Source organism: Chiroxiphia lanceolata, chromosome 17 (assembly GCF_009829145.1).
Source record: "Chiroxiphia lanceolata isolate bChiLan1 chromosome 17, bChiLan1.pri, whole genome shotgun sequence".
Classification (NCBI taxonomy): Eukaryota; Metazoa; Chordata; class Aves; order Passeriformes; family Pipridae; genus Chiroxiphia; species Chiroxiphia lanceolata.
Window position 1 is genome coordinate 3,938,597 of NC_045653.1, and position 18,950 is coordinate 3,957,546.

The 18,950-nt window shown below is 41.6% G+C and overlaps 1 protein-coding gene across 2 annotated transcripts in view; it reads left to right on the forward strand.

Moving 5' to 3' along the window:
• Positions 1-1,371: 1,371 nt before the first annotated feature.
• Positions 1,372-18,950, forward strand: part of NCOA3 (nuclear receptor coactivator 3) — a 76,901-nt gene continuing 59,322 nt past the window's right edge. For both annotated transcript variants that reach the window (XR_004359977.1, XM_032704544.1), the window contains exon 1: positions 1,372-1,498. The gene's annotated coding sequence lies outside the window, so the exon portion shown is untranslated. The remainder of the gene's footprint in view (positions 1,499-18,950) is intronic.

Below are 18,950 nucleotides of genomic sequence, written 5' to 3' on the forward strand. Positions count from 1 at the left end.
AACTGCGCATGCGTAATTTCGTCGCCGTGTTTGCCAATATTTACCGTGTTTTAGCTACTTCACTTTAGGCAGTGCGCATGCGTGCGTTCGTCGTTCTGTTGCCATTACTTCCCATGTGTTTTTGCTGTTTCGTTTTTTGCAGTGCAAACAAACAACGCAGAAAGAATCGTGCCTTGCAGAATATACCACCTAAGGAGTCTTTCTGCTGTGCCTTTTGCAACCGGACGTGCCTATGTCGTATTGGCCTTTTTAGCTTGTAACAAACGTGGGCAGAGCCCTCCCCAAATCTTCGTTCGCGAAGCCTAGCCATGAGATTTTTGCAGTGCGCATAAGAGAGCTCATCGCCTTGTTGCCAGAACTTCCCCTGTGTCTGGCTGCTTTATTTTAGGCATCGCGCGTGAGCGACTTTGTCGCTGTGTTGCCAAAACTTACCACGTGCTCGGCTGCTTCGGTTTTGACATGCGCATGCGCGAGCGCCTCACCATGTTACCAAAAAAAACTTCCCATGTGTTTTGCTGCTTCCGTTTTAGGCAGTGCGCATGCGTTAGTTCGCCGCCATGTTGCCAGCACTTACCACGTGCTCCACTCTTTCGTTTTCTGGCTGCGCGCATGCGCGGCTGTCCCGGCCGCAGCACTGCTCTGTGCCTGCGCACGCGCAGTTCCCGCGGTCGCCGCCGGGCGGCGGCACCGGAACATCGACAGCTCTCCGCTGCTGTTCCCTTCACATCCGTCATCTTCTCTCGCGTTTGCCAGCCCTTTATCATTGAATTTATACGTACAAAGCTACAGTTTGTATTTTCAAACCCTAGAGATACACAGTAGGGATTTCCTATGCTCTAAGATGTCTGTATGGTACGTAATGTACGGAATGCAAAGGATACCGGGTTGCATTTTGAAATTAATTTATACGTTAATTACACATTCATTTTCAATATATACAAAGATGAGAAGCATTACAGTCTTTAATATTGTTTTGCACGCCCTCCCGTGAATTTTGGGGGTGTAACCTTTCTCTTTTTTGGGGGGGAGGACCCTCCACGAGCCCCCTTCATCTCCCCACTCCACGCTCCTGCACCGCGTCAACCGCTCACACCGTGACATCGGCGTGTCCCGAATGACATCACCTCCCACGCCCCCTTTCCCTGGCCCAAGGGAGGCACAGGATGAGTCAGACGGAACGAGACAGACACTGTTCCAGAGACGCCCCCGGGGAGGCGGTGGCGGGCCCCGGGACTACAAGTCCCGTGATGCCCCGCGCGCGGAGGCGGCATCGAGGGACTACAAATCCCTTGATTCCCCGCGCGCGTAGCCGCCACCGAGGACTACAAATCCCTTGATGCCCCGCGCGCGGAGGGAGGTGGGGCCGCCCCGCCTCGCGCCGCCGGTGCCTCCGCTCGGGGCCCGATTTAAAAATCCAGGCAGCGAAGGAAAATGGCGGCGCGGGGCTGAGGGTGGCGGGGACGGTGATAGGGAGCCGGGGCTTTGGCTCCTTTCCCAGGTGAGCGGGCTTGGAGGGAGGCGGGGCGGGAGTACGAGTGGAGGGAGGAGGGTTCTCGTTCGTGTTCCCCCCGCTCCTGGCGCCGGGGGTGGCAGTGGATGGCGGAGGGAGCGCTGCCCGCTGGCCGGGGAAGGGAGCGGCTCGGGGCTCGCCCTCGGGGGCGGCTCTTTGCTGCCTCTCGCCCCCCTCCTCCATACGGACTTGGCTCCCCGAGGGGAGCGGGGCGTCGATGGGCTGTGGTGGGGAGTGGTCCCAGCGCTGGGGAGGAGGGGGTTCCCCGGGCGCTGCGTGGCCGCCGGTGTCTCGTTCATTGTAACTTTGGCGGCGGCTGAGTTGGGAAGGGGCATTCCCGGGCGGTGTCGGGGGACGGGGCTGTGGGCGAGGGCTCCCCGTGTCCCTGTGTGATGCAGGTCTGAGCGCGGTGATTTTGGGTGGAGGTTCCTCTTGTGGCAACCGGGAGACTGGAGGTCGCTGTGGGTTTGTCTTTGGAATCGCGGGTTTGTCTTTTGGAACCGTCTCGCCCGCGGTTTCCCAGCGTGAGCACGGGGATTGTGTGGGGAAGCACTCGGGCTGGAAGGGCCCCTCCGCCACCATCGGGGTTTATCTGATGCCGAGCCTTGTTATCTCCCTCTGGTCATCCCGTAGCTTCGGTAAATTTCAGAGTGACTTCTTTTGTCTCCTTATCTCTGGTCATAAGGAAAGAGACGACAAACACTGTAAATGAAAGGTTGATTTCCACGCCTCTTATCCGTTTCTGCCTCGTAGCTCTAACGAAACTGTGTTATTGAGGGATGGAGATAAGATTTGTCTCTTTTTTCCCCCCCTGAGGTCACATACCATTGTAGGTTTTAGTGACTCTAGGGTATAAATGGGGTGAACACGAGTGGGGATGTTGTCTGAGGTTGACTGAATTCCCAGAATCCTCTTTGGTTCTAAAGTTGGTTCTGTTTGTGGTTTCTGCTCCTACTCATAAGCACAGCCAACTTGCTTTTGAAAGAGAAGCCTCTCGGTTGTCAGCTCATATTCAGACAGCATCTCCTTCCTCTTTTAGATAAAAGTTATAGAAAATACTGTGTTGGACTCTTATCTGGAATAACAGGACAAAACTACAGCAAATCTGCAAGTGTGAGGCTTGGTAATGTCTAGCTGTATGGTATCTGCAATATAGTTAAAATGGACACTTACAGTAAGCTTAAAATTCTATCATCACTGTTGTAAAAATGAGTATTTTCTCATAAAATATTTTCAACTTTACAATGTGCTGCTACACATGAGACAGAGTTGCGTGTTCTAAATATAAACACGAGATAGCTTCATAGAAACAAATACAGTCTGAGTGAAAGCCCAAGCATAAAGACTTGGGTTTAGAGGAAACAGAAAAAATGTCGTGTTCTTTTGGTTTGGGGCTTTTTTTTTTGTTTTGTTTGTTTGCTGTGGTTTTGTTACTTTTTTTTTTTTTAAACTGGGTTGTGCATTATAACATACAGTAATTGTATTTACTGTTAGCAGCTGTTACAATGGGCTGTTCAACTGACTGATGTTCAGAATTTCTTTCAACTCTGTTACTACTACTGTATTTTGGTTTTTTAACTAATAGCAGTGGATTTGATGGATTTGCTGCTGTGATGTGAAGGCTGGGGGACAGGGGAAGTGACAGCAGACAGAAGAAACCCAGTATTCAGCCTCACTTTAAGTACCTTTCCTGATTCCACTGTGCTGTTTACAGTCTGATTTTATTTGGCATGTGAGTTTGGGGCTTGTTAGTGGCTTTGGGTTTCTTTTGACTCTTGCTTTGTAGCCCTTGTACATCCTGGCTTTGGATTTATTAACTGGGAAATTTGCATTGTCTAGTTATCAATTTTTTTTCCATAGTATCACTGAGACAAAAATGCAGAGTAGGAAGGAGAAGCAAATCTGTTTTACAATGGAACCTTATCTTTTGATCGTCTTTTTATTAATAATGGACAAGAAATCACAGTCAAAACCTTCAAGATTAATCTGTGTTACAGCTGCACAGAAAAAGAGGGGTGTGTGGTTTTATTTTTCAAGAACTCTGAGAAAGAAAAGGCGTCTTGATTATGTTTGTCTGCAAAATTAAGCCACTGGTAGCATGTAAAATGATATTGGACACTCCAGTCTGACACTGGAGGCTGCTTCAACTCTGCATTTAAATGAGCCTCCCTCGAAGAGGTGATCTTGAGTGACTGTGTGATACAGGATATCCTGCATTTTATGTGCATGGAAGCTTTCTGAGTATTTAGAAATATCTTAAATATTCCCCTGACTTGTTTTTATAATTAAAGAAATGGAGGAGCGAGGGAGGGCAGAAATAATATTTTTTGTGCCAGGGATATGAGAGGGGAGTGAAAAATGTAATGTGAATCCTGGGGCAGCATGCCTGTAGGGGGGTTTTTTGTTTGTTTTACCCCCCCCTCCTCCCCAGCCACACCTATTAATGATTCTAAATGCAGTGTATTAGGGAGAGGCAGTTGTGAAAGAATTTACCTGCTGCTGATTTAAGTCTGCTTTGAAATATGTTTCCACTCACTCTCATCTTTCTATGCTACGTCTAGTTGGAAGAAGGTACATCAAGTTGGTTTTTGCCCCATATAAATGGGAGGTATACTTGAAATGGACTCTAATAATTTAATTGGTGACTTTTTTAATTGACAGTTATCAATAAAATGTTGTGTTTTTTTTTTTTTTTTGTAAAGTGGAACAAAATTACCTTGCCTTCAAACTTAATGTAATGAGAGATTCTTAGTCTTTCATGTGCAGTGTGTGGCATTATTGGTGGTGAGGTTTTATGGGTTTAGGTGTAGATACACATTTTCTTTTATGTTATCTAGAGTCAGCCCTGTTCTGGCATTGTGAACAGGCAAGGAAAAGGTGGTTGCTTAAGAGACACGAGAGGAAGAAGGTAAAGGGACCACCATTGGTTTTACTGCTCATTTTGCTTATATGCTGGAAAGTCAGGTTTGTTACTGCAAATAACCTTGGGATATGGTAAAAGTCACTGACTTCTGAGGTTGGGACTGCTTTTGCAACACTAGAACAGTAGAGATGATAAGGTCAGATCTACAGGTGTCTGTCCACCTTTGAGCATTTCCTGACTTTGTCTGCTGTATGTGTGGGGAGGGTTGCTGCTTGTTTTTGGGTTGGTTGGTGGGTTTTTTGGTTGGTTGGTGGGTTTTTTGGTGTTGGTGGTGGGTTTTTTTGGTTTGGTGGTTTTTTGGGTTGGTTGGTGGGTTTTTTGGGTTGGTGGTGGGTTTTTTGGGTTGGTGGTGGGTTTTTTGGGTTGGTTGGTGGGTTTTTTTGGGTTGGTTGGGGGTTTTGGGTTGGTTGGTGGTTTTTTGGGTTGGGTTGGTTGGTGTGTTTTTTGTGGTGTTGGGGGGTTTTTGGGTTGGTGGTTTTTTTTGGTTTTTTTTTTTGGGTTTTTTGGGTTTGGTGGGGTTTTTTTGGTTGTTTTTTTTTTTTTTTTTTTTTTTTTTTTTTTTTTTTTTTTTTGTTTTTTTTTTTTTGGGTTTTTTTTTTTTTTTTTTGGGTTGGTTGGTGGTTTTTTTGGTTGGTTGGTGGTTTTTTGGGTTGGTTGGGGGTTTTTGGGTTGGTTGGTGGGTTTTTTGGGTTGGTTGGTGGGTTTTTTGGGTTGGTTGGTGGGTTTTTGGGTTGGGGTGGGTTTTTGGGTTGGTTGGTGGGTTTTTGGGTTGGTTGGTGGGTTTTTGGGTTGGTTGGTGGGGTTTTTGGGTTGGTTGGTGGGGTTTTGTTGGTTGGTGGTGGGTTTTTTGGGTTGGTTGGTGGGTTTTTGGGTTGGTTGGTGGGGTTTTTGGGTTGGTTGGTGGGGTTTTTGGGTTGGTTGGTGGGGTTTTTGGGTTGGTTGGTGGGGTTTTTGGGTTGGTTGGTGGGGTTTTTGGGGGTTGGTGGGGTTTTTGGGTTGGTTGGTGGGGTTTTTGGGTTGGTTGGTGGGGTTTTTGGGTTGGTTGGTGGGGTTTTTGGGTTGGTTGGTGGGGTTTTTGGGTTGGTTGGTGTTGGGGCTTTTTTTTTTTTTACTTTGCTTTGGTTTTGGTGGTACACCCACATGCCCCACCTTTGTCACTTTTATCCTTAAATGTGAGCCTGTTCAGGTCCAGCATTCTCTGTTAGGTTATGGGTCATTGCCCTGTTGGAACTTGGTTTGAAAGGGTTGTTTCCATCAGGTTAAATTCATTTTTGATGATTAGAACATGGGTGGTGTCTTGACTGAAGTCTAAAACTATCACAGCTGCATTTAATGGATGAGATTGTTCTAGAATCTAAAAAACATTGTAGAAGTTCTCCAGAACCATTGTAATTGGTAGGTGGGGGTAAACAGTTTTCATCAAGTTGTTGCACATGTGGCTAAACTACAGAGCAGTTCTGCCCTGACTTACCAGGTGCCCCTGAAGATGGGGGGTGAGGGAGAAGGGAGAGGCTGCAGAACAATTAAAATTGCTGGATTGCTGGCCAAAATGAGCAGCACCTGCAGCAGCCTTGGCTACCCCAGCCTGGGACATTCTGTCACAAAGACAGAAACCCTTTACTGGGGTCACAAACCCTTGACTGGCTCCACTGTTTCTGTGCATGTTGAGATGTGTCAGAGCCATGGAACGAGATAATTCAGGTCTCACAGGTACACCCAGGAGGCCTTTAGGAGTGTATTTTCAAGGCAGGTTGCATGTGTGGAATATTCTGCATGTGGCTGGTGAGTTATGATGATCTCTCCTCTTATCTGCTTGCGTGGAAGTGAGAACTTTTCTGCTGTTCTAAAGACAAAAAATATCATCAATATTATGTGTTTCTCTTGGGTAGTTGTGTTGTAGCCTAACACTTTGGTTTTGGTGTGGTTGTATGGGGTTTTTTCTTCCCTTAGCAGTGGGAAGAGAGCAAAAAGAAAAGGCAACATTGCCTCTTATCTCCCTGGTCAGGAACCATTAAATAAAGCTGTTTAATGTGTGGATGAAACTTGCTCTTTGAATCTCCAAAGGGCTTCATGTGTTTTTCCCCTATTAACTTGTAGGTGAGGTGGAAGTAGAATGTGATACCCTTGGGATCCAGTGGCTTTCCCTTAATGAAAACAAATGGTAAAAATTAATCTTGCTGGGGTATTTTATCATTAGGCAGCACAAGCATGTCTTTGAACAACACTACAAATTGAAAAGAATTAAGAATGGATGGTGCCCCCTTCAGCAAATACAGTTAGTTCCTAAATTGTTTCTAATGGGAATCCTTTCTAATGGAGTCTTCAACCTGAGTGTTACTATAGGTAGAAATATGTGCCAAAGAGCAGTTAGTGAATGTGGGAAAGAAACTAAATTATGCTTGGGGAAGCTAGCCAGGCTAGGAAAAGCAAGCCAAAATCTGTTGTCTAGAGACTATTTGCCAGTTGTCTTTGCTGAAGAGAACAATTGGCAGAGGTGGGGTTTGTCCTGCCACTTTGAGTGTACCAGTGTAGAATAAAGCAGATCAGTGTGTGTGTGTGTTCAAAACAAGTGTCTTAAGACTTTATTGAAGCTTACCCAATTAATTTAATTTTGAGCATTTCTTTCCAAATGCCAGTGTCTGTCTGGGTCATGTGCTCAACAGAACTGTAATGCAGCACCTCTCTCTTCCTAATGCAACTATAGGAAGACTGTTAATTTACATATTGCACTCTTTAGGAGGATCTTAGAACACCCATTTATCTTTGTAGTTGGTCACAAGCTGGACAAGACCTCAGTTGTCACCCTGCTGTGTCCAGGGAAGCATCTCTCTTCCTCTCACTGAACCAAGTCAGGCAGAGCTGTGTTGGTATGATGTGGTGCTGTATTAAATTGAGGTTTTCTTGGAGGTAGGAGGAGAGATGTGCTAAATGTCCTTCCTGCTCTATGCTCATTAACAGGTAGTTTGGAACTTTAAAGGAAAAATACCTCTGTATTCCAGATCATACAGTATGCTTTTATACACTATTTCAACAGTAACAAATCCTTGTTGTCTTTACCTAATGAAGAACAAGGGCAAGAGCTTTAATTGAAAGGATCTGTCATAATGCTTAATGGGAAACTTTCAAGTGATTATTAGTGGTTTTTTCTTCACACTGACAGCTTTTATGTTAAATTAGTTGGCTGTATGATAACATTAACACAACAGTTCCAGGTAATGCATTAAAATACAAACCCTGCTGTCCCTTCCAGGCTTTCATAATACTAAATCATGACACATCAAGCTCTTGAGGAAGAGTTGGTGAAGATTTAAAAAATAACCCGTCCCATACCCCTCTCCTTGGTTCTTTGAAAGCCTTGTTTCTCTAGAAATCTCAACTTTCATAACTGTTGTGACAAACTTGAGGATTAGTGCCTGTGAATATAACCTGCTGATAACTTTCCCTGTCTACAAGATGGTGCAATATTGAAACCTGTTTGCCATGGGCTGCATGGTAAAATCCAGCAGACTGTTCCTTATCCCCTGATTTTCTGAACTACACAAAGTAGTATAAATATACATCCTCGTTCCACAGGCACAATGCAGAGCTGGCTCACAGCACCAGCCACTGCCAAATTATTGTTCTAGTTCTCTTATGTGCTGTCTTGGAGACTTGTTTCTTTTCACAAAAAGACATAAAAGAATAAGAGCATAATCTTGGAAAGCCTTGTGAAGAATAGCTGAAGTGTTTCTGATACTTCCCTGTGCCAGAGAGTGACTAAGCAATGGAAGCTCACAGCAGAGTTCTGTGTTTGGGGTTGGTGGTTTTTTTTTCTTCCATTTTACTCATCTGAAAGCCTTTGAATTCTTGTTTTTCTGAGTCTTAGGCAGGCCTGTGACTACTCTGAGCTCTAGCTAGAGAACAAGACATGAAATGTAGCATCATAAAACTAAGCAGCTATTTCTGCCTTACGTTGGAAAGTCAAAGGGAACTATTTTACTATTTACTTTTTATCCAAATGTGTGAAGTGTAACTTTAAAAATCTCATGAGGACAAAAATCTCTGGTGTACAGTTAAGGTGCCTTCTTGACTTGCACAGTGGTTCATTTTCATTTAGACACCTTATTGTTGTTCTTAAAAGACAATAACTTAACTTATTGCTGTGGGTCTAGAAAGGAACCTTTCCAGACTGCATGGGTTTAATGGTTTTTAATTCCCATTGCTCAAATATTGATGAGCTGAGTCATTTACATCTAGACAATGGTATGAAGTCAAATCCCATTTCCAGTGCTGATTCAGCATGAAATATTTGGTTATAGAATCACTTATGAACCAACTTGCTCAAATTCCATCAAACAGCTTCTGGTTGACTTTTAGGATTTCCAGGATTGTTCATTTGTCTTTCAAATCACTTCTTAGTTACCATTAATCTGAGGAAATTTATTACTCTGGGAAGTGTGCAGCTGTGTGTGTGCATACAGTCAGGATGTGGAAACGCTGTATTGTATTTTTGAAGCTTATGGAAGAAGTAGTAAACGTTCAAAAATTAATTTCCCTTACAACAATGACGTTTAGAAGTGTTTTCCATTCTTAGCAGGTTACATCTTAAGGAGATGACTTGAAACAAAAATTTGCAACTTCTTCATTCCCAGTGACTTGGATAGAGTTTTCAGACCTCTTCTCCTATAACAACTTTTTTCTCTCCCCATAAAGGCTGAGCTAGAGAGGTTAGATGGAAATAGGGAATTATGACTTTTTTTTTGCACTTCCTTTGTGCTCTGTTCATCTTTGCTGCAATGAACTAAAGCAGGCTTAGCAGCATCTTTTGTTGTATTATGCTCTTGGTTTTATCTTCTGTGTTCTGTTGGTTTTATCTTTTTGGTGTTCAGAGTGGAGATTCCTGGCTCAGTGGGCAGCCCTCAACACATGGCCTAAAATTCTTAGGCAGTAATTGAGAGACACTCCTCTTAATCAGAATTACAAGTATTTATCTAGTGAATCTATATTCATAGACAGGTTCATCATAGAAAGGCAACAAAAGCACAAGTACTTTATCTGCAAACTGTTCACTTGAACAAAATGGAACAAACCCAGCACCTCCTGTTAACCCAGAATGCCCATTTGATCTCCCCATAAAAGGCAGGCAGTTCTGATCAGTGCACAGAAAACTGGAAAAGTAAAACACCTGCACTGGGTGAAGAAGCTTTCAAAGACTCCTGTGTTACACTTGTCAGGTTTGTGTTGGAACTCCTCCTCCTTTGTGTTGGAGGCTCATCAGTCAGGCTGGTGGAGGGACAGATCCAGTGCTGCCAAACTTGCCAGGCTTGGACTGGCTGTGCTAGAGACCACAGGCAGGTGACAGGGATGATGAGTGGGATTCAGTGCAATGGAAAATGAGTGCAAATTTGAGGAAATGGGAGGAGAGCCGTCACTTGAGAGGAACAGAATTTTCATCCACTGTAATTTCTGTTCAAATGAACAGCAGCAAAGTAGCTTTATCCTCAGCTGCTTCATCTTCTCTTGCCCATCTGCCTGAACCTCAAGTGACCTCTACCAAGATTAACACACAGGATGATAATATTTCAGATTGGCCAAGCAATGCTTTTGGTCCATGAGCAAGGTTTTTTTCCTTCCCCCTCGTCCTAGCTCTGCTTTGTATCAATGAAATTTTTGCCTTAAACTCAAGAGCCTGCCTAGGCAGAAGTGGAAGGTTGTTTGAGCAGTACATTTGAGAAAGCTTTTTAAAAATCTTTTAAAAGCAGTGGAAATTTCCAGGCTTCACAAAAGAAAAAAAAAAAGATTTTAAGTTCTGGTCTAATAACTGCTTTGCAAGAAGAGAAATATGAAAAGGAACCGCAGACATTCTGGATGTCAGCCTGCAAAATTTTCCACTATTTCCTTTAATAACATGCAGGCATACTTATATTGCTGGAATTTCAGTTAGAAGTCCTGTTCTGACTGAGACTTTGAGTTTTTTGGTGAGCAAATGCTTGCTGAAAATCAACTATTGATTATATTAATCTTGTCTCCAGTTTCCTGTTTTACAGTTTGTGTTAACTGTTCCTATTGCTATGTGATCATTCCTGGGTGACAATCCATCTTCTTGTCCTTCTGATAGTAATTCCAGGCCAACCTTTCCAATAAAGACTGTTTGCTGCTAAACTAGACATTTTAATTGTCCTGTCTTTATATGTAAGGGAAGAAAGACGTTAGGAAACACACCTTGTTCTGATAGTATTCTTTTGTAAAAACAGTTAACTTCAAAGCCTATGTAATGGTTATTTTAAAAATCATCATATCTTCAGATACAATGGTGAAAATCAAACTGAATGGTCCACAGGTTCAACCTCATTTGTCTACCTTGAAGCTCTTTTCTGTGTAAGTTCTTCTTGTTTACTAAAAAGCTCCCTGACCTTTCAGAGATTTAAAGAACTCTGTGTCCTGTCTTTCTGTCACTACAGATATTTATTATTAACTTGGGCTGTTTTGGGTTAGGGCCTAAAGAATCCTTCATATATTGGGTTGAGATTTTTTTTTTTTTTTCTGGAATGCTGGGGTAGGAGCTAAGGGAGTGTATTGTGCAAAAAGCAAGCAACATCACAACTGATTGTCATCTTCCTAGTATTAACTGAAAATATAAATCCAGAACCCTTTAAATGCATTTTCATGGAATGCTGTCTGTCTAAGGCAGCACAGTCCACTCCTACAGTTCTTGGGCCAAGTCAGAGCTGTTGTGCTTCCTTTCTGTTCCCTCTCTTGCTCTGCAGTCAGCAAACAGGTTGAAGTGCAAAATCATCCGTTCCCTCCCTCCTGCCAACAAATAAAACCTGGACCCCAAAATCAGACTCCACCACCCCTGGCAGCTCCTGGCTGTTCAGCTTGCTCCTGGTTGCACAAACACCAGTAGTAGTGCAAGGAAATGGGTGGGGTGGGACTGGAGCAGCCAGAGTGGAAACAAAATGGAACTGGATGGAGTTGCTGTAAGATTCTCTTTCTGAAACAAATGTGGTATAGAAGAGAGGCTCAGGTGGTCCCTGGGGTAGGACAAATTCAGCCCCCTCTACCCACCTGTACAAGGAAGAGTTGGATGAGGTACTCTTGATTTGTTACTGGTAGCTCCTTACCTGTGTATCTGCATTAAAAACATAATGTACTGAAGTCAGGAGGGACTGAGTCGATATATTGTGTGCTGTTCTGAAACCTGATGTTGAGCAATATGAAACATTTAATGTGTATTTTTTTTTTCTACTGTAGCACAAATGTATTGCTAAGCAGAATAACCTGCTGAAAAGGATAAGTACTGCAATCATTTTATTTTGGAGTAGAATCATTCTATGGAATGCATCACTTCTGTAAAGATTCAGATCAGCAATCCCATGCTATTGGGGTTAGGGTGAAGGATTTTTAACAGGACTGTAGAATACAAATATATTGGCTTTTGTTATGAAAAACTTCTTATTGCTTTTCTCCTATGGTGTTGTGATCAGTGGTGGTAAGAGACTTCCTGGTTTCTATGTTAAGGTTGAGGACTAAGAATAGTCAAGATCTTTAATAGCTGTGGTCAGTGTTTCTGAAGGAACCTGCAGAGCAGATTGACAGAGTTGTCAGCACTGATAGACTCAGGGCTTAATATTCTAGTGTTACTTAAATTCTAGTTTTCACTTCCACGAGATCAAGGTTAAATTTTTTGTCTGGAGAGATTTACTTTTTTTTTTATATGGAGAAAACAAAAGGGAGAGAAGGACAGTACAGAATGTATTGTGTGTACAGCTATTGTCTTACTATTACACCAAGAGTGCTTTTCATGTCTAGGTCTAGATAGTTTCCAAATTAACCTGTGCAGCTCAGCCAAAATAAACAACTACGTGCACAGCGGAAGACAAATCATTGTAGTTTGTTTATTGTAGGAAGCTATTGCTAAATATTCTATGTTTATATGAAGACTTGTAGAAAAAGAATCTATGAGTGCCAATAACACAGATTTATAGGACACAGGGCAGTTTGGAATGTAACCATCTTACCTGGAATTTCACAGGTGATGGAAGTGGGAAGAGTGACACAAAGCAGTAATGGACTTGTTGATAATTGTGCTATAATGCAGTTGCAAAAAATAATTTGATTTTTGGGGTGAGGGGCAGCTGGTTTGTCTGCTTAATATTGTCTGTGAAGTTTTTTTCTGTTTTCCATCTCCCTTTATGTTGCAGTTCTGGATGCAGGAGCTCCCCAGTCAGTTTGTAAGGCAGGTATTTGATTGAGTTAACTATGGACCAGACTCTTCAGACTGGAGTGTCCAAAACCCTTGTTTTAAGTGTATGACTTGTAAATGGAATTAACTCTTAGCTGATGCACAGGTTTCACTGGTTTGGAAGTTCAACAAAAGTTTTCTGCTATGATAGGGCAAACCCTTGAAGTGAGCTGACTTCAGCAGAGGCAGAACAGTCCTAGCACTTGTTTCTGATTCGAATCCACAACTGTTTTACCTATAATAGGATCTCTTGAACATGAACAAACTCTGAAATGTATGTGATTGGCCTTTGCTGCTAGTTTGAGGGTTTTGAAACTGCAGTTTAGTTTCAGAGTAAACTTTAACATCTGACTGCTAATTGCTATAATGAACTGTATAAATCTGTTCATTAATCTTTTGTCTTTAAGCAGAAATGGTTCTACTTAATGTTTGTTACCTAGCACTCTTCAATTCTGTTTCATTTTTATTGACATTTCAATAATGAGTCACCTTTTTCATCCTCTCTGAGCTCACAAGAACCAGTAGGACACTATGTGGAGAGAAACCCTTTAAGGCAACACTATTCCTCAGTGCCAGGTTGGTTTGAAAGGTTTTTCAAGGTGATGAAGTTGCACATGTGAAACTGGGAATATTCTGGCATGCAAAAATAATCCATTGTGCTTGCATTTTGCATGAAGTCTGACAGAGCAGGGTTCCAGAAACTTCATCTGTATTAGAGAACCTGGAAGAAGATAACTAAGAAAATAAGTTCAAGTGCTATTGCAGGGTTTCCTCAGTAGACTCACTTCCTTGGCTGAGGACTCTCCTCTGCAGTAACACACTGAGTACCTTTAACTTTCAGTGGTACATTATTTTAGGGTGCTTTATTTCACACTGTGTGGCCTCGTGTGTATATATAGCCTCAGTCACTTGATATCATACACAGTGTCTACCACAGCACAAGATTTTTTTAAATAATTCTAAAAAAAAAAAAATAAAATCCATTAACTTCCTCCTTTAACACTGAGACACTGATAGGGAGTAGATGTACTTATTATGGATCTGTTGCACCAGATTGGCGGTGTCAGCTGAGGATGTACCACATTTGTGGTGGTGTTACTATGGCAACTGCCTTCTAAGAGCTGTCTCAAGGTCACTCATCAGTTGTAGCCTGGAGTGTTTGCTGCTTAAGCAAAATATCTACACCAAACAACTCCGGAAACGATCACCCTGCTTTGGAAAAGCAACAATAGGGATACAGAACAGTGTTTTATTTTTGAGTCAAGGGAAAGGAGATTCTCTTTAATTATCCTCTGTTATCATCCATTAGATATTTGAAGACTCTTAGGAACACTGAGGGCTCTATTTTAGTTCTAATGTAAGTCGTAAGTAATTTAGTCTCGATGACGTGAAAATTGTCATATTTAAAAGCAAAACAAAAAATAGAACCCTTAGAAACTGAAGAACTTGAATCGATATTGGTGACACCAGTGACACCAAGCCCGAAGTTTTGGTGCAAAAATGACTGTTTGTGGTGGTGAAATTCAGACAAGATGGTGAAACCTACATTGTGTTGAGAATTCAGACCTTCATATACTTAAGGGCTTTTTTTATGAGACATGCAGATGCATTCTGGCATCTAAATCCTTGTGTGTGTAGTCAGAGACTGTCAAATCCACTGAGCAGCATTTTCACTCTGATGCACAGTGATCACAGGCAAGGCTAGAGAAGGGGTGGTTTGTGAAGTTGCTCTTGTGAGGTTACAAGAGATTCTATTACACTGCAGCCATAAGGCTGAACCCACTGGACTAAAACTTGGTTAGAATGACACTGAATGACATTTTTTTTACCTGACTGGTAAAAAGCCCCCGTGTTTTATGTGGCACTTTGTCTAGTTTTCCTTTTTGGATGTAAGCTTGCCTTTCTTCTTTCTTGTTCCACCGTTTCATGGACTAAAATAACAGTAGGAGAGCAACAGAAAGAGCCATTAGGTTCAGCAGTTGATATTATGGCTGACTACTTCTCAATCTTTTTTAGAAAAAGTGGTAAGCTTTTATTTTGAGAACTTAATGTATTCAGACAGCAGTTTAATCCCTCCTTTTGCTTTCTAGGCTAGGAGCTAGAAGTTATTCTCACTTCCTCTCAAATACATGTATTAATTGGTCTTCTCTCCCATCTGTTGTTTTTTAACTTCTCACTGGTTTGTAGGTTTGGGGATTATTATTTCCCAAGTGCTTGTCTTTTATATCTCCACAAGTAGTTGTCCAAAGAGCCCAGGGAGCTCCATTCTTGGAGTACTACTGGTACTACACAAAGGTGATAGATGAGCTGATATTTTTGTTTCTAGATTAACAGGATATACCTAGATGTAAGGAGTGAATGAAAACATGAGAGAAGGATGTCAGGTTAGTAATCCAGTCTCCTTTCACCCTCAGTATAACAAGGGTTAGGTAATAACCTTAGGTAAGAAGGTGGAATCAAGTTGTACATTTAAACTGTTGGTAAAAGGGAGTTAAGACAAATCTCTGCTTTATTAAGGGTGATCTGTAAGAGGCATTAGTGATAAATGTGTCATTCTCACTGAAGTGAGCAGTCCCAATTTTAACACACATTGTGTATCCACATAACAAGAGAAGAACAATTTTCATCAGTGCCACTTAAGAGATGTTTGCAGGGCATTTCCATGGGATGTGATGTAGTGATATATAAAAGCACTGCCTTGTCTACAAAAAAAGCCTTACACAGGCAACTACAAATTGCACGTGGTGAAAGATGATTTAAGCCACAGAGCTGGTATCTTCATTAATTACTAGAGATGTGTTAATAGTCTGAGGTACAGGCTGATCACCCCAAGCTCTCTGTGCAGTCCCCCACAGGATTGCTGCCTTCAGCTGGGCTGGGAGCCTGTGCTGACTTCCAGGCTGAGTTCATCCAGATGGTAAAGGAAGTTCTCCCTGAATGTGGTGACATCTTTGCTACACTGCGGGTAAAAAGTAACTTCAAAGCTACCTAAGGCACATTCATGCAAATTTTATTAAAATAAATCCTTGTAGAACAGATGTTATTATCTGCTTAACCACAGAATCAGATTTGTATTTCACATTATGTGCACTCAATATGGTTTTCCGAGAGTGAACAGGCTACACTTGGGGGTCAGCCTTACACCTGTGTTTTTCAGGGTATTTACAGTATATTACTTCTACTTAAGAACTGTCCAAGAGTTCATGAGAGAATCAGTCTGATATTCCACAACTGTTACAGATTTCTTGAGGATCCTAGACAGTGGCAGTGTTTTATTCCAAAATATATACACTGGCTCTAGCCAAAAGGGACTCAAGCTTAGGTACACTAATTGCCTTAGCAACTTCAAAGGTTATTTTTTCTTTGCAGTAGCAAGGCTGGTTCCACTTTCTAATGTAATATTTTGAACAAAAGGTTGGATACTTTTGTGTAGTCGTATTCACTGCCCTGAAAGTTTTGAGTCTTGATATTTAGTAATTCTAATTCAGTCTGGTCTTGTTTTTTTTTTTTTTTCTGAAATAGTAAACTTGCAAAACTCTCGGGCTTTTCTTCCTCCCCAAACAGAGTTAGCAAGGCACTTCACCGCAGATTGATTCATTTAGAAAATATTTTCATGTACTGTTATTGTTAAAAACAAACAAACAAAGAAAGGCCTGTACATGAAACGGAATGTTTCTCTTCTAGACTTACGCTGGCTCCATAGCATCAACAATGGAAAAAAATAAGTAACAGTCCTCCAGAGACTTCAGCTGTATCAGCCAGGGCTGTTGGTTAGTGTAAAACAAAAACAAAACCCCACCCACAAAAGCAAACAGCTGAAAAGGGGCTTAACTTGCCTAATTTATTAAGGTAGCATTTTTGGCTAAATTAAAGGTCTCACCTCTGAGCCAGGGATTTCAGAAACTGCTCTGACTTTTCTCTGGATGCTTACATAGGAATTCCTCATGCACTTCAGTATTAATTTCAAGAATCTGTGGCAGAGTGGAGCAGAACTAAACATTTCCTTAAGTTCTAATTCAAGATTTGCCACCATCACTGAATCCCTGAGAGGTTCAGCTTGGAAGGGACCACAGTGGGGCATCTGGACCAACCTCCCTGCTCAAGCAGGGTCATCCTAAACCACATGGCACAGGATGGTGTCCAGGCACTTCTTGAGTATCCCTCCAGTGAGGGAGATAATCAGTTAGTTTACAGCTGGTGTTTCATAGCTGGAGGAGTTTCCATTAAGATTTGCTAAGTGAGACAATGTGGTAGACGTGTTTTGCAGAACAGATGAAGCAGCTTTTAACACTGAAACTTTGTTAACTCTTATGAAAGGATACAGCTTGTTAAGTACAGCTCAGCCAAAATAACAAGTTTTCCAGGAAAGTTGTATCACTGGTATCTTTTTTTTTTTGAAGCAAGTCTGGAAAAAACCTAAGGTATAAAGGTTTTTACCCACATTTCCAATCAAGTGTCTTCATTGGCAGCTATCTTAGTAGTTCTTTCCTCATTCTAAGTGCAAGAGGAATTTCTCAACAAAGGCTGCTGGAACTTGGCATTATCTTGAATCTGCTTCACTCCACAAAGTCTCAGATTGTATCTCTAGAGAAACAGAAGGACAAAGCACAGATCAAGAGTCAGATAAAAGAAAGAACATTAAGTTGCTTTCATAATTTTAGATAAGCAGAAAACAGAGCTTCTAGAATTAAGATATTTTGGTGATTTTCCACTTGGGATAATTTATCTTGGGTTTGGTGCCATATATCCAGATGTAACTAAATTGGCTCCAGGCAAAGTTTACCACAACACTTTCCTATTGCTCTGGGTAAAAAGCTATTACTGTCATCTTGGAAACATTAAGTTCTGTATTACCAGGACAGAGCAGAAGTTACTGATGTCAGAATTGGCAGGAGTTAGTTTAATCCTCTCAGAGAAATTAAGTTATTGCCTACATGCAACAAAATAACATGGAGAGGGCCACTAATTCACTGGTTTGCTAGCAGTCATCTGAAAAGGTTTTAGGATCTCCATAGTATACAGATGTCCTGATGTCTGCTAGTGCTAAGGCTGTCTGTAGAAAAAAACAGGTAGTTCTTATCCCTGAGACTTCTTGCAAGAGTTCTGGCCTCCAAACCAGGCTGTCATGTGCTGAGGGTGCTCACACATCCAGGAGTGCTCAAAACCACTTGGTTTTCTCTTAAAGACTGGCAGATGCTGGTGCCTCTTGCCTGTTTGTAGCCTCCTTGGAGTGCAGCAGTACTGGGACACTTTCAAAGGGATTGTCTTTGAGTTCCCTATTAGTGTAAACTCTGCTTTCCCAGGCTCGGTTTGATCGTGTGCAATGCTCTAAGATGTACCTTCAGCCAGCTCTTAAAGCACTATTCTAAATATCACCATTGAAAAAAGACATGCTAAAGGAATTGTTGCATTAGTGTCAAACTACAGGGATGTGAAGGTTGTTCCTCTGTGAGCTGGAGCAGAATGGGAGTCCAGAATTTTTTTTTTAATTTTGAAATGAAACAAGCTTATGAAGTACACCATAATTATGAAGAAATAGTAAGCAATTAATTACTACTTTCTAAAGCAACTTATAAGCCTTATTTTGGTATACTGGGACAATGAGAGATTGCATTAGTTGGCTGGGTCTAAGAAACTTTATTGGAATTATTTGTTGGGCTAAAATTTTTTTTGAAATATATAAATAAATTTCTATACCGGAATAACTTCCTAGCTGCTCCTAATCCTTTCTCACATATTAAGTTACTGCTAATGAGAAGGCTAATGACTGAAGATAAAAATAGAGCACATTGAACTTGACATGAACCTTAATATCTTTTCCAGCTTCTGTGAGGATTGTGTTGTGAATTGTGTATTGTTTAGTTGCTTTCTCGCTGATTAAAAGTGCTGAAATAAAGCGTGTTGTGAAATAAAGTTGCTGCCCTTGCTCTGTTTACATTTTGGATATTTATCTAAATGTTACTTTACCAGTGTGATGCAAAGTTAAAGCTTGGAGATGGGATTTCTAAGTCTTAGTAAGACTTGTTTTTCCTGAAGGCAAAATATGTTGCTGAAGCCATAAGACAACTGTATTTATTGTCAAAGCCTCAAACAAACTCATTTTGTTTACTTGGGCTTTGGATAAAGCCAGGGTGGCACATCAGATATTTCACTATAGAGGTTGTTACTGGGGCCTTACAGAAGTTCTTTGAGATTGGTTTTGCATCTCTCTTTATTCTGCTTATTGTAAATTCTTTTATTGACTTAAGTGGTAAGTTTGCTAAATACTTGATAGAAATAAGATTGATCTTGAC